At 55.6% G+C, this 16,301-nt stretch overlaps 1 protein-coding gene across 1 annotated transcript in view; it reads left to right on the plus strand.

The window, feature by feature from the left end:
- The window catches only part of LOC140424673 (tonsoku-like protein), a 473,953-nt gene that overhangs the window by 142,518 nt on the left and 315,134 nt on the right, over positions 1–16,301 (plus strand). The window lies entirely within an intron of this gene.

The raw sequence follows: 16,301 nt of genomic DNA on the forward strand, positions 1-16,301 counted from the left end.
GAGAGAGCGGGGCAGTGGGATTAGTTTGGGAGTGATACAGGGCTATGGGAAGAGAGCGGGGCAGTGGGATTAGTTTGGGGATTGAGACAGGGCGATGGGGAGAGAGCGGGGCAGTGGGATTAGTTTGGGGACTGGTACAGGGCTATGGGAAGAGACCGGGGCAGTGGGATTAGTTTGGGTTTGTTACAGGGCGATGGGGAGAGAGCGGGGCAGTGGGATTAGTTTGGGATTGATACAGGGCGATGGGGAGAGAGTGGGGCAGTGGGATTAGTTTGGGATTGATACAGGGCTATGGGGAGAGAGCGGGGCAGTGGGATTAGTTTGGGATTGATACAGGGCGATGGGGAGAGAGCGGGGCAGTGGGATTAGTTTGGGGATTGATACAGGGCTATGGGGAGAGAGCGGGGCAGTGGGATTAGTTTGGGAATTGATACAGTGCTATGGGGAGAGAGCGGGGCAGTGGGATTAGTTTGGGAATTGATACAGCGCTATGGGGAGAGAGCGGGGCAGTGGGATTAGTTTGGGAATTGATACAGTGCTATGGGGAGAGTGCGGGGCAGTGGGATTAGTTTGGGAGTGATACAGGGCTATGGGAAGAGACCGGGGCAGTGGGATTAGTTTGGGTTTGATACAGGGCGATGGGGAGAGAGCGGGGCAGTGGGATTAGTTTGGGATTGATACAGGGCGATGGGGATAGAGCGGGGCAGTGGGGTTAGTTTGGGATTGATACAGGGCGATGGGGAGAGAGCGGGGCAGTGGGATTAGTTTGGGGATTGAGACAGGGCTATGGGGAGAGAGCGGGGCAGTGGGATTAGTTTGGGATTGATACAGGGCGATGGGGAGAGAGTGGGGCAGTGGGATTAGTTTGGGATTGATACAGGGCGATGGGGAGAGAGCGGGGCAGTGGGATTAGTTTGGGGATTGATATAGGGCGATGGGGAGAGAGCGGGTCAGTGGGATTAGTTTGGGGATTGGAACAGGGCTATGGGGAGAGAGCGGGGCAGTGGGATTAGTTTGGGGATTGATACAGGACTATGGGGAGAGAGCGGAGCAGTGGGATTAGTTTGGGTTTGTTACAGGGCGATGGGGAGAGAGCGGGGCAGTTGGATTAGTTTGGGAGTGATACAGGGCTATGGGAAGAGAGCGGGGCAGTGGGATTAGTTTGGGGATTGAGACAGGGCTATTGGGAGAAAGTGGGACAGTGAGATTAGTTTGGGATTGATACAGGGCTATGGGGAGAGAGTGGGGCAGTGGGATTAGTTTGGGAGTGATACAGGGCTATGGGGAGAGGGCGGGGCAGTGGGATTAGTTTGGGAGTGATACAGCGCTATGGGGAGACAGCGGGGCAGTAGGATTAGTTTGGGGATTGATACAGGGCTATGGGGAGAGTGCGGGGTTAGGGATTAGTTTGGGAGTGATACAGGCTATGTGGAGAGGGCGGGGCAGTGGGATTAGTTTGGGAGTGATACAGGGCTATGGGGAGAGACCGGGGCAGTGGGATTAGTTTGGGTTTTGTTACAGGGCGATGGGGAGAGAGCGGGGCAGTGGGATTAGTTTGGGGATTGATACAGGGCTATGGGGAGAAAGCGGGGCAGTGGGATTAGTTTGGGATTGATACAGGGCTATGGGGAGAGAGCGGGGCAGTGGGATTAGTTTGGGGATTGAAACAGGGCTATGGGGAGAGACCGGGGCAGTGGGATTAGTTTGGGATTGATACAGGGCGATGAGGAGAGAGCGGGGCAGTGGGATTAGTTTGGGGATTGATACAGGGCTATGGGGAGAGAGCGGGGCAGTGGGATTAGTTTGGGATTGATACAGGGCGATGGGGAGAGAGCGGGGCAGTGGGATTAGCTTGGGATTGATACAGGGCTATGGGGAGAGTGAGGGGCAGTGGGAGTAGTTTGGGGATTGATACAGTGCTTTGGGGAGAGAGCGGGGCAGTGGGATTAGTTTGGGTTTGATATAGGGCGATGGGGAGAGAGCGGGGCAGTGGGATTTGTTTGGGATTGATACAGGGCGATGGGGAGAGAACGGGGCAGCGGAATTAGTTTGGGATTGATACAGGGCGATGGGGAGAGAGCGGGGCAGTGGGATTAGTTTGGGGATTGGAACAGGGCTATGGGGAGTGAGCGGGGCAGTGGGATTAGTTTGGGGATTGGAACAGGGCTATGGGGAGAGAGCGGGGCAGCAGGATTAGTTTGGGGATTGATACAGGGCTCTGGGGAGAGAGCGGGGCAGTGGGATTAGTTTGGGATTGATACAGGGCTATGGGGAGAGAGCGGGGCAGTGCGATTAGTTTGGGGATTGATACAGGGCTATGGGGAGAGAGCCGGGCAGTGGGATTAGTTTGGGGATTGATACAGGGCTACGGGGAGAGAGCGGGGCAGTGGGATTAGTTTGGGATTGATACAGGGCTATGGGGAGAGAGCGGGGCAGTGGGATTAGTTTGGGGATTGATACAGTGCCTTGGGGAGAGAGTGGGGCAGTGGGATGAGTTTGGGATTGATACAGGGCGATGGGGAGAGAGTGGGGCAGTGGGATTAGTTTGGGATTGATACAGGGCTACGGGGAGAGAGCCGGGCAGTGGGATTAGGTTGGGATTGATACAGGGCGATGGGGAGAGAGTGGGGCAGTGGGATTAGTTTAGGGATTGATACAGGGCTATGGGGAGAGAGCGGGGCAGTGGGATTAGTTTGGGATTGATACAGGGCTATGGGGAGAGAGCCGGGCAGTGGGATTAGTTTGGGGATTGATACAGGGCGATGGGGAGAGAGCGGGGCAGTGGGATTAGTTTGGGATTGATACAGGGCTATGAGGAGAGAGCGGGGCAGTGAGATTAGTTTGGGATTGATACAGGGCTATGGGGAGAGAGTGGGGCAGTGGGACTAGTTTGGGATTGATACAGGGCTATGGGGAGAGAGCGGGGCAGTGGGATTAGTTTGGGATTGGTACAGGGCGATGGGGAGAGAGCGGGGCAGTGGGATTAGTTTGGGGATTGATACAGGGCTATGGGGAGAGTGCGGGGCAATGGGATTAGTTTGGGGATTGATACAGCGCTATGGGGAGAGAGCGAGGCAGTGGGATTAGTTTGGGAATTGATACAGTGCTATGGGGAGAGTGCGGGGCAGTGGAATTAGTTTGGGAGTGATACAGGGCTATGGGAAGAGACCGGGGCAGTGGGATTAGTTTGGGTTTGATACAGGGCGATGGGGGGAGCGCGGGGCAGTGGGATTAGTTTGTGATTGATACAGGGCGATGGGGATAGAGCGGGGCAGTGGGATTAGTTTGGGATTGATACAGGGAGATGGGGAGAGAGCGGGGCAGTGGGATTAGTTTGGGCATTGATACAGGGCTATGGGGAGAGTGCGGGGCAGTGGGATTAGTTTGGGGATTGATACAGTGCTATGGGGAGAGAGCGGGGCAGTGGGATTAGTCTGGGAGTGATACAGGGCTATGGGGAGAGAGCTGGGCAGTGGGATTAGTTTGGGTTTGATACAGGGCGATGGGGAGAGAGCGGGGCAGTGGGATTAGTTTGGGATTGATACAGGGCTATGGGGAGAGAGCAGGGCAGTGGGATTAGTTTGGGATTGATACAGGGCTTTGGGGAGAGTGCAGGGCTGTGGGATTAGTTTGGGATTGATACAGGGCGATGGGGAGAGAGTGGGGCAGTGGGATTAGTTTGGGATTGATACAGGGCTATGGGGAGAGAGCGGGGCAGTGGGATTAGTTTGGGATTGATACAGGGCGATGGGGAGAGAGCGGGGCAGTGGGATTAGTTTGGGGATTGATACAGGGCTATGGGGAGAGAGCGGGGCAGTGGGATTAGTTTGGGAATTGATACAGTGCTATGGGGAGAGAGCGGGGCAGTGGGATTAGTTTGGGAATTGATACAGCGCTATGGGGAGAGAGCGGGGCAGTGGGATTAGTTTGGGAATTGATACAGTGCTATGGGGAGAGTGCGGGGCAGTGGGATTAGTTTGGGAGTGATACAGGGCTATGGGAAGAGACCGGGGCAGTGGGATTAGTTTGGGTTTGATACAGGGCGATGGGGAGAGAGCGGGGCAGTGGGATTAGTTTGGGGATTGATACAGGGCTATGGGGAGAGAGCGGGGCAGTGGGATTAGTTTGGGATTGATACAGGGCGATGGGGAGAGAGCGGGGCAGTGGGATTAGCTTGGGATTGATACAGGGCTATGGGGAGAGTGAGGGGCAGTGGGAGTAGTTTGGGGATTGATACAGTGCTTTGGGGAGAGAGCGGGGCAGTGGGATTAGTTTGGGTTTGATATAGGGCGATGGGGAGAGAGCGGGGCAGTGGGATTTGTTTGGGATTGATACAGGGCGATGGGGAGAGAACGGGGCAGCGGAATTAGTTTGGGATTGATACAGGGCGATGGGGAGAGAGCGGGGCAGTGGGATTAGTTTGGGGATTGGAACAGGGCTATGGGGAGTGAGCGGGGCAGTGGGATTAGTTTGGGGATTGGAACAGGGCTATGGGGAGAGAGCGGGGCAGCAGGATTAGTTTGGGGATTGATACAGGGCTCTGGGGAGAGAGCGGGGCAGTGGGATTAGTTTGGGATTGATACAGGGCTATGGGGAGAGAGCGGGGCAGTGCGATTAGTTTGGGGATTGATACAGGGCTATGGGGAGAGAGCCGGGCAGTGGGATTAGTTTGGGGATTGATACAGGGCTACGGGGAGAGAGCGGGGCAGTGGGATTAGTTTGGGATTGATACAGGGCTATGGGGAGAGAGCGGGGCAGTGGGATTAGTTTGGGGATTGATACAGTGCCTTGGGGAGAGAGTGGGGCAGTGGGATGAGTTTGGGATTGATACAGGGCGATGGGGAGAGAGTGGGGCAGTGGGATTAGTTTGGGATTGATACAGGGCTACGGGGAGAGAGCCGGGCAGTGGGATTAGGTTGGGATTGATACAGGGCGATGGGGAGAGAGTGGGGCAGTGGGATTAGTTTAGGGATTGATACAGGGCTATGGGGAGAGAGCGGGGCAGTGGGATTAGTTTGGGATTGATACAGGGCTATGGGGAGAGAGCCGGGCAGTGGGATTAGTTTGGGGATTGATACAGGGCGATGGGGAGAGAGCGGGGCAGTGGGATTAGTTTGGGATTGATACAGGGCTATGAGGAGAGAGCGGGGCAGTGAGATTAGTTTGGGATTGATACAGGGCTATGGGGAGAGAGTGGGGCAGTGGGACTAGTTTGGGATTGATACAGGGCTATGGGGAGAGAGCGGGGCAGTGGGATTAGTTTGGGATTGGTACAGGGCGATGGGGAGAGAGCGGGGCAGTGGGATTAGTTTGGGGATTGATACAGGGCTATGGGGAGAGTGCGGGGCAATGGGATTAGTTTGGGGATTGATACAGCGCTATGGGGAGAGAGCGAGGCAGTGGGATTAGTTTGGGAATTGATACAGTGCTATGGGGAGAGTGCGGGGCAGTGGAATTAGTTTGGGAGTGATACAGGGCTATGGGAAGAGACCGGGGCAGTGGGATTAGTTTGGGTTTGATACAGGGCGATGTGGGGAGCGCGGGGCAGTGGGATTAGTTTGTGATTGATACAGGGCGATGGGGATAGAGCGGGGCAGTGGGATTAGTTTGGGATTGATACAGGGAGATGGGGAGAGAGCGGGGCAGTGGGATTAGTTTGGGCATTGATACAGGGCTATGGGGAGAGTGCGGGGCAGTGGGATTAGTTTGGGGATTGATACAGTGCTATGGGGAGAGAGCGGGGCAGTGGGATTAGTCTGGGAGTGATACAGGGCTATGGGGAGAGAGCTGGGCAGTGGGATTAGTTTGGGTTTGATACAGGGCGATGGGGAGAGAGCGGGGCAGTGGGATTAGTTTGGGATTGATACAGGGCTATGGGGAGAGAGCAGGGCAGTGGGATTAGTTTGGGATTGATACAGGGCTTTGGGGAGAGTGCAGGGCTGTGGGATTAGTTTGGGATTGATACAGGGCGATGGGGAGAGAGTGGGGCAGTGGGATTAGTTTGGGATTGATACAGGGCTATGGGGAGAGAGCGGGGCAGTGGGATTAGTTTGGGATTGATACAGGGCGATGGGGAGAGAGCGGGGCAGTGGGATTAGTTTGGGGATTGATACAGGGCTATGGGGAGAGAGCGGGGCAGTGGGATTAGTTTGGGAATTGATACAGTGCTATGGGGAGAGAGCGGGGCAGTGGGATTAGTTTGGGAATTGATACAGCGCTATGGGGAGAGAGCGGGGCAGTGGGATTAGTTTGGGAATTGATACAGTGCTATGGGGAGAGTGCGGGGCAGTGGGATTAGTTTGGGAGTGATACAGGGCTATGGGAAGAGACCGGGGCAGTGGGATTAGTTTGGGTTTGATACAGGGCGATGGGGAGAGAGCGGGGCAGTGGGATTAGTTTGGGATTGATACAGGGCGATGGGGATAGAGCGGGGCAGTGGGGTTAGTTTGGGATTGATACAGGGCGATGGGGAGAGAGCGGGGCAGTGGGATTAGTTTGGGGATTGAGACAGGGCTATGGGGAGAGAGCGGGGCAGTGGGATTAGTTTGGGATTGATACAGGGCGATGGGGAGAGAGTGGGGCAGTGGGATTAGTTTGGGATTGATACAGGGCGATGGGGAGAGAGCGGGGCAGTGGGATTAGTTTGGGGATTGATATAGGGCGATGGGGAGAGAGCGGGTCAGTGGGATTAGTTTGGGGATTGGAACAGGGCTATGGGGAGAGAGCGGGGCAGTGGGATTAGTTTGGGGATTGATACAGGACTATGGGGAGAGAGCGGAGCAGTGGGATTAGTTTGGGTTTGTTACAGGGCGATGGGGAGAGAGCGGGGCAGTTGGATTAGTTTGGGAGTGATACAGGGCTATGGGAAGAGAGCGGGGCAGTGGGATTAGTTTGGGGATTGAGACAGGGCTATTGGGAGAAAGTGGGACAGTGAGATTAGTTTGGGATTGATACAGGGCTATGGGGAGAGAGTGGGGCAGTGGGATTAGTTTGGGAGTGATACAGGGCTATGGGGAGAGGGCGGGGCAGTGGGATTAGTTTGGGAGTGATACAGCGCTATGGGGAGACAGCGGGGCAGTAGGATTAGTTTGGGGATTGATACAGGGCTATGGGGAGAGTGCGGGGCAGTGGGATTAGTTTGGGAGTGATACAGGCTATGTGGAGAGGGCGGGGCAGTGGGATTAGTTTGGGAGTGATACAGGGCTATGGGGAGAGACCGGGGCAGTGGGATTAGTTTGGGTTTTGTTACAGGGCGATGGGGAGAGAGCGGGGCAGTGGGATTAGTTTGGGGATTGATACAGGGCTATGGGGAGAGAGCGGGGCAGAGGGATTAGTTTGGGATTGATACAGGGCGATGGGGAGAGAGCGGGGCAGTGGGATTAGTTTGGGGATTGAAACAGGGCTATGGGGAGAGACCGGGGCAGTGGGATTAGTTTGGGATTGATACAGGGCGATGAGGAGAGAGCGGGGCAGTGGGATTAGTTTGGGGATTGATACAGGGCTATGGGGAGAGAGCGGGGCAGTGGGATTAGTTTGGGATTGATACAGGGCGATGGGGAGAGAGCGGGGCAGTGGGATTAGCTTGGGATTGATACAGGGCTATGGGGAGAGTGAGGGGCAGTGGGAGTAGTTTGGGGATTGATACAGTGCTTTGGGGAGAGAGCGGGGCAGTGGGATTAGTTTGGGAATTGATACAGTGCTATGGGGAGAGTGCGGGGCAGTGGGATTAGTTTGGGAGTGATACAGGGCTATGGGAAGAGACCGGGGCAGTGGGATTAGTTTGGGTTTGATACAGGGCGATGGGGAGAGAGCGGGGCAGTGGGATTAGTTTGGGATTGATACAGGGCGATGGGGATAGAGCGGGGCAGTGGGGTTAGTTTGGGATTGATACAGGGCGATGGGGAGAGAGCGGGGCAGTGGGATTAGTTTGGGGATTGAGACAGGGCTATGGGGAGAGAGCGGGGCAGTGGGATTAGTTTGGGATTGATACAGGGCGATGGGGAGAGAGTGGGGCAGTGGGATTAGTTTGGGATTGATACAGGGCGATGGGGAGAGAGCGGGGCAGTGGGATTAGTTTGGGGATTGATATAGGGCGATGGGGAGAGAGCGGGTCAGTGGGATTAGTTTGGGGATTGGAACAGGGCTATGGGGAGAGAGCGGGGCAGTGGGATTAGTTTGGGGATTGATACAGGACTATGGGGAGAGAGCGGAGCAGTGGGATTAGTTTGGGTTTGTTACAGGGCGATGGGGAGAGAGCGGGGCAGTTGGATTAGTTTGGGAGTGATACAGGGCTATGGGAAGAGAGCGGGGCAGTGGGATTAGTTTGGGGATTGAGACAGGGCTATTGGGAGAAAGTGGGACAGTGAGATTAGTTTGGGATTGATACAGGGCTATGGGGAGAGAGTGGGGCAGTGGGATTAGTTTGGGAGTGATACAGGGCTATGGGGAGAGGGCGGGGCAGTGGGATTAGTTTGGGAGTGATACAGCGCTATGGGGAGACAGCGGGGCAGTAGGATTAGTTTGGGGATTGATACAGGGCTATGGGGAGAGTGCGGGGCAGTGGGATTAGTTTGGGAGTGATACAGGCTATGTGGAGAGGGCGGGGCAGTGGGATTAGTTTGGGAGTGATACAGGGCTATGGGGAGAGACCGGGGCAGTGGGATTAGTTTGGGTTTTGTTACAGGGCGATGGGGAGAGAGCGGGGCAGTGGGATTAGTTTGGGGATTGATACAGGGCTATGGGGAGAGAGCGGGGCAGTGGGATTAGTTTGGGATTGATACAGGGCGATGGGGAGAGAGCGGGGCAGTGGGATTAGTTTGGGGATTGAAACAGGGCTATGGGGAGAGACCGGGGCAGTGGGATTAGTTTGGGATTGATACAGGGCGATGAGGAGAGAGCGGGGCAGTGGGATTAGTTTGGGGATTGATACAGGGCTATGGGGAGAGAGCGGGGCAGTGGGATTAGTTTGGGATTGATACAGGGCGATGGGGAGAGAGCGGGGCAGTGGGATTAGCTTGGGATTGATACAGGGCTATGGGGAGAGTGAGGGGCAGTGGGAGTAGTTTGGGGATTGATACAGTGCTTTGGGGAGAGAGCGGGGCAGTGGGATTAGTTTGGGTTTGATATAGGGCGATGGGGAGAGAGCGGGGCAGTGGGATTTGTTTGGGATTGATACAGGGCGATGGGGAGAGAACGGGGCAGCGGAATTAGTTTGGGATTGATACAGGGCGATGGGGAGAGAGCGGGGCAGTGGGATTAGTTTGGGGATTGGAACAGGGCTATGGGGAGTGAGCGGGGCAGTGGGATTAGTTTGGGGATTGGAACAGGGCGATGGGGAGAGAGCGGGGCAGTGGGATTAGTTTGGGGATTGAGACAGGGCTATGGGGAGAGAGCGGGGCAGTGGGATTAGTTTGGGATTGATACAGGGCGATGGGGAGAGAGTGGGGCAGTGGGATTAGTTTGGGATTGATACAGGGCGATGGGGAGAGAGCGGGGCAGTGGGATTAGTTTGGGGATTGATATAGGGCGATGGGGAGAGAGCGGGTCAGTGGGATTAGTTTGGGGATTGGAACAGGGCTATGGGGAGAGAGCGGGGCAGTGGGATTAGTTTGGGATTGATACAGGGCGATGGGGAGAGAGTGGGGCAGTGGGATTAGTTTGGGATTGATACAGGGCGATGGGGAGAGAGCGGGGCAGTGGGATTAGTTTGGGGATTGATATAGGGCGATGGGGAGAGAGCGGGTCAGTGGGATTAGTTTGGGGATTGGAACAGGGCTATGGGGAGAGAGCGGGGCAGTGGGATTAGTTTGGGGATTGATACAGGACTATGGGGAGAGAGCGGAGCAGTGGGATTAGTTTGGGTTTGTTACAGGGCGATGGGGAGAGAGCGGGGCAGTTGGATTAGTTTGGGAGTGATACAGGGCTATGGGAAGAGAGCGGGGCAGTGGGATTAGTTTGGGGATTGAGACAGGGCTATTGGGAGAAAGTGGGACAGTGAGATTAGTTTGGGATTGATACAGGGCTATGGGGAGAGAGTGGGGCAGTGGGATTAGTTTGGGAGTGATACAGGGCTATGGGGAGAGGGCGGGGCAGTGGGATTAGTTTGGGAGTGATACAGCGCTATGGGGAGACAGCGGGGCAGTAGGATTAGTTTGGGGATTGATACAGGGCTATGGGGAGAGTGCGGGGCAGTGGGATTAGTTTGGGGATTGATACAGGGCTATGGGGAGAGAGCGGGGCAGTGGGATTAGTTTGGGATTGATACAGGGCGATGGGGAGAGAGCGGGGCAGTGGGATTAGCTTGGGATTGATACAGGGCTATGGGGAGAGTGAGGGGCAGTGGGAGTAGTTTGGGGATTGATACAGTGCTTTGGGGAGAGAGCGGGGCAGTGGGATTAGTTTGGGTTTGATATAGGGCGATGGGGAGAGAGCGGGGCAGTGGGATTTGTTTGGGATTGATACAGGGCGATGGGGAGAGAACGGGGCAGCGGAATTAGTTTGGGATTGATACAGGGCGATGGGGAGAGAGCGGGGCAGTGGGATTAGTTTGGGGATTGGAACAGGGCTATGAGGAGAGAGCGGGGCAGTGGGATTAGTTTGGGGATTGATACAGGGCTATGGGGAGAGAGCGGGGCAGTGGGATTAGTTTGGGATTGATACAGGGCGATGGGGAGAGAGCGGGGCAGTGGGATTAGCTTGGGATTGATACAGGGCTATGGGGAGAGTGAGGGGCAGTGGGAGTAGTTTGGGGATTGATACAGTGCTTTGGGGAGAGAGCGGGGCAGTGGGATTAGTTTGGGTTTGATATAGGGCGATGGGGAGAGAGCGGGGCAGTGGGATTTGTTTGGGATTGATACAGGGCTATGGGGAGAGAGCGGGGCAGTGGGATTAGTTTGGGATTGATACAGGGCGATGGGGAGAGAGCGGGGCAGTGGGATTAGTTTGGGGATTGGAACAGGGCTATGGGGAGTGAGCGGGGCAGTGGGATTAGTTTGGGGATTGGAACAGGGCGATGGGGAGAGAGCGGGGCAGCAGGATTAGTTTGGGGATTGATACAGGGCTCTGGGGAGAGAGCGGGGCAGTGGGATTAGTTTGGGATTGATACAGGGCTATGGGGAGAGAGCGGGGCAGTGCGATTAGTTTGGGGATTGATACAGGGCTACGGGGAGAGAGCGGGGCAGTGGGATTAGTTTGGGATTGATACAGGGCTATGGGGAGAGAGCGGGGCAGTGGGATTAGTTTGGGGATTGATACAGTGCCTTGGGGAGAGAGTGGGGCAGTGGGATGAGTTTGGGATTGATACAGGGCGATGGGGAGAGAGTGGGGCAGTGGGATTAGTTTGGGATTGATACAGGGCTACGGGGAGAGAGCCGGGCAGTGGGATTAGGTTGGGATTGATACAGGGCGATGGGGAGAGAGTGGGGCAGTGGGATTAGTTTAGGGATTGATACAGGGCTATGGGGAGAGAGCGGGGCAGTGGGATTAGTTTGGGATTGATACAGGGCTATGGGGAGAGAGCCGGGCAGTGGGATTAGTTTGGGGATTGATACAGGGCGATGGGGAGAGAGCGGGGCAGTGGGATTAGTTTGGGATTGATACAGGGCTATGAGGAGAGAGCGGGGCAGTGAGATTAGTTTGGGATTGATACAGGGCTATGGGGAGAGAGTGGGGCAGTGGGATTAGTTTGGGATTGATACAGGGCTATGGGGAGAGAGCGGGGCAGTGGGATTAGTTTGGGATTGGTACAGGGCGATGGGGAGAGAGCGGGGCAGTGGGATTAGTTTGGGGATTGATACAGGGCTATGGGGAGAGTGCGGGGCAATGGGATTAGTTTGGGGATTGATACAGCGCTATGGGGAGAGAGCGAGGCAGTGGGATTAGTTTGGGAATTGATACAGTGCTATGGGGAGAGTGCGGGGCAGTGGAATTAGTTTGGGAGTGATACAGGGCTATGGGAAGAGACCGGGGCAGTGGGATTAGTTTGGGTTTGATACAGGGCGATGGGGGGAGCGCGGGGCAGTGGGATTAGTTTGTGATTGATACAGGGCGATGGGGATAGAGCGGGGCAGTGGGATTAGTTTGGGATTGATACAGGGAGATGGGGAGAGAGCGGGGCAGTGGGATTAGTTTGGGCATTGATACAGGGCTATGGGGAGAGTGCGGGGCAGTGGGATTAGTTTGGGGATTGATACAGTGCTATGGGGAGAGAGCGGGGCAGTGGGATTAGTCTGGGAGTGATACAGGGCTATGGGGAGAGAGCTGGGCAGTGGGATTAGTTTGGGTTTGATACAGGGCGATGGGGAGAGAGCGGGGCAGTGGGATTAGTTTGGGATTGATACAGGGCTATGGGGAGAGAGCAGGGCAGTGGGATTAGTTTGGGATTGATACAGGGCTTTGGGGAGAGAGCAGGGCTGTGGGATTAGTTTGGGATTGATACAGGGCTATGGCGAGAGAGCAGGGCAGTGGGATTAGTTTGGGATTGATACAGGGCTATGGGGAGAGTGCGGGGCAGTGGGATTAGTGTGGGATTGATACAGGGCTATGGCGAGAGAGCAGGGCAGTGGGATTAGTTTGGGATTGATACAGGGCTATGGCGAGAGAGCAGGGCAGTGGGATTAGTTTGGGATTGATACAGGGCTATGGGGAGAGTGCGGGGCAGTGGGATTAGGTTGGGAGTGATACAGGGCTATGGGGAGAGGGCGCGGCAGTGGGATTAGTTTGGGATTGATACAGGGCTATGAGGAGAGGGCGGGGCAGTGGGATTAGTTTGGGAGTGATACAGGGCTATGGGGAGAGCGGGGCAGCGGGATTAGTTTGGGTGTGATACAGGGCGATGGGGAGAGAGCGGGACAGTGGGATTAGTTTGGGATTGATACAGGGCGATGGGGAGAGAGCGGGGCAGTCGGATTAGTTTGTGATTGATACAGGGCGATGGGGAGAGAGCGGGGCAGTGGGATTAGTTTGGGAGTGATACAGGGCTATGGGAAGAGAGCGGGGCAGTGGGATTAGTTTGGGGATTGAGACAGGGCGATGGGGAGAGAGCGGGGCAGTGGGATTAGTTTGGGGATTGGTACAGGGCTATGGGGAGAGACCGGGGCAGTGGGATTAGTTTGGGTTTGTTACAGGGCGATGGGGAGAGAGCGGGGCAGTGGGATTAGTTTGGGATTGATACAGGGCGATGGGGAGAGAGTGGGGCAGTGGGATTAGTTTGGGATTGATACAGGGCTATGGGGAGAGAGCGGGGCAGTGGGATTAGTTTGGGATTGATACAGGGCGATGGGGATAGAGCGGGGCAGTGGGGTTAGTTTGGGATTGATACAGGGCGATGGGGAGAGAGCGGGGCAGTGGGATTAGTTTGGGGATTGAGACAGGGCTATGGGGAGAGAGCGGGGCAGTGGGATTAGTTTGGGATTGATACAGGGCGATGGGGAGAGAGTGGGGCAGTGGGATTAGTTTGGGATTGATACAGGGCGATGGGGAGAGAGCGGGGCAGTGGGATTAGTTTGGGGATTGATATAGGGCGATGGGGAGAGAGCGGGTCAGTGGGATTAGTTTGGGGATTGGAACAGGGCTATGGGGAGAGAGCGGGGCAGTGGGATTAGTTTGGGGATTGATACAGGACTATGGGGAGAGAGCGGAGCAGTGGGATTAGTTTGGGTTTGTTACAGGGCGATGGGGAGAGAGCGGGGCAGTTGGATTAGTTTGGGAGTGATACAGGGCTATGGGAAGAGAGCGGGGCAGTGGGATTAGTTTGGGGATTGAGACAGGGCTATTGGGAGAAAGTGGGACAGTGAGATTAGTTTGGGATTGATACAGGGCTATGGGGAGAGAGTGGGGCAGTGGGATTAGTTTGGGAGTGATACAGGGCTATGGGGAGAGGGCGGGGCAGTGGGATTAGTTTGGGAGTGATACAGCGCTATGGGGAGACAGCGGGGCAGTAGGATTAGTTTGGGGATTGATACAGGGCTATGGGGAGAGTGCGGGGCAGTGGGATTAGTTTGGGAGTGATACAGGCTATGTGGAGAGGGCGGGGCAGTGGGATTAGTTTGGGAGTGATACAGGGCTATGGGGAGAGACCGGGGCAGTGGGATTAGTTTGGGTTTTGTTACAGGGCGATGGGGAGAGAGCGGGGCAGTGGGATTAGTTTGGGGATTGATACAGGGCTATGGGGAGAGAGCGGGGCAGTGGGATTAGTTTGGGATTGATACAGGGCGATGGGGAGAGAGCGGGGCAGTGGGATTAGTTTGGGGATTGAAACAGGGCTATGGGGAGAGACCGGGGCAGTGGGATTAGTTTGGGATTGATACAGGGCGATGAGGAGAGAGCGGGGCAGTGGGATTAGTTTGGGGATTGATACAGGGCTATGGGGAGAGAGCGGGGCAGTGGGATTAGTTTGGGATTGATACAGGGCGATGGGGAGAGAGCGGGGCAGTGGGATTAGCTTGGGATTGATACAGGGCTATGGGGAGAGTGAGGGGCAGTGGGAGTAGTTTGGGGATTGATACAGTGCTTTGGGGAGAGAGCGGGGCAGTGGGATTAGTTTGGGTTTGATATAGGGCGATGGGGAGAGAGCGGGGCAGTGGGATTTGTTTGGGATTGATACAGGGCGATGGGGAGAGAACGGGGCAGCGGAATTAGTTTGGGATTGATACAGGGCGATGGGGAGAGAGCGGGGCAGTGGGATTAGTTTGGGGATTGGAACAGGGCTATGGGGAGTGAGCGGGGCAGTGGGATTAGTTTGGGGATTGGAACAGGGCGATGGGGAGAGAGCGGGGCAGTGGGATTAGTTTGGGGATTGAGACAGGGCTATGGGGAGAGAGCGGGGCAGTGGGATTAGTTTGGGATTGATACAGGGCGATGGGGAGAGAGTGGGGCAGTGGGATTAGTTTGGGATTGATACAGGGCGATGGGGAGAGAGCGGGGCAGTGGGATTAGTTTGGGGATTGATATAGGGCGATGGGGAGAGAGCGGGTCAGTGGGATTAGTTTGGGGATTGGAACAGGGCTATGGGGAGAGAGCGGGGCAGTGGGATTAGTTTGGGATTGATACAGGGCGATGGGGAGAGAGTGGGGCAGTGGGATTAGTTTGGGATTGATACAGGGCGATGGGGAGAGAGCGGGGCAGTGGGATTAGTTTGGGGATTGATATAGGGCGATGGGGAGAGAGCGGGTCAGTGGGATTAGTTTGGGGATTGGAACAGGGCTATGGGGAGAGAGCGGGGCAGTGGGATTAGTTTGGGGATTGATACAGGACTATGGGGAGAGAGCGGAGCAGTGGGATTAGTTTGGGTTTGTTACAGGGCGATGGGGAGAGAGCGGGGCAGTTGGATTAGTTTGGGAGTGATACAGGGCTATGGGAAGAGAGCGGGGCAGTGGGATTAGTTTGGGGATTGAGACAGGGCTATTGGGAGAAAGTGGGACAGTGAGATTAGTTTGGGATTGATACAGGGCTATGGGGAGAGAGTGGGGCAGTGGGATTAGTTTGGGAGTGATACAGGGCTATGGGGAGAGGGCGGGGCAGTGGGATTAGTTTGGGAGTGATACAGCGCTATGGGGAGACAGCGGGGCAGTAGGATTAGTTTGGGGATTGATACAGGGCTATGGGGAGAGTGCGGGGCAGTGGGATTAGTTTGGGGATTGATACAGGGCTATGGGGAGAGAGCGGGGCAGTGGGATTAGTTTGGGATTGATACAGGGCGATGGGGAGAGAGCGGGGCAGTGGGATTAGCTTGGGATTGATACAGGGCTATGGGGAGAGTGAGGGGCAGTGGGAGTAGTTTGGGGATTGATACAGTGCTTTGGGGAGAGAGCGGGGCAGTGGGATTAGTTTGGGTTTGATATAGGGCGATGGGGAGAGAGCGGGGCAGTGGGATTTGTTTGGGATTGATACAGGGCGATGGGGAGAGAACGGGGCAGCGGAATTAGTTTGGGATTGATACAGGGCGATGGGGAGAGAGCGGGGCAGTGGGATTAGTTTGGGGATTGGAACAGGGCTATGAGGAGAGAGCGGGGCAGTGGGATTAGTTTGGGGATTGATACAGGGCTATGGGGAGAGAGCGGGGCAGTGGGATTAGTTTGGGATTGATACAGGGCGATGGGGAGAGAGCGGGGCAGTGGGATTAGCTTGGGATTGATACAGGGCTATGGGGAGAGTGAGGGGCAGTGGGAGTAGTTTGGGGATTGATACAGTGCTTTGGGGAGAGAGCGGGGCAGTGGGATTAGTTTGGGTTTGATATAGGGCGATGGGGAGAGAGCGGGGCAGTGGGATTTGTTTGGGATTGATACAGGGCTATGGGGAGAGAG

Source organism: Scyliorhinus torazame, chromosome 6 (assembly GCF_047496885.1).
Source record: "Scyliorhinus torazame isolate Kashiwa2021f chromosome 6, sScyTor2.1, whole genome shotgun sequence".
NCBI classification, from domain to species: Eukaryota; Metazoa; Chordata; class Chondrichthyes; order Carcharhiniformes; family Scyliorhinidae; genus Scyliorhinus; species Scyliorhinus torazame.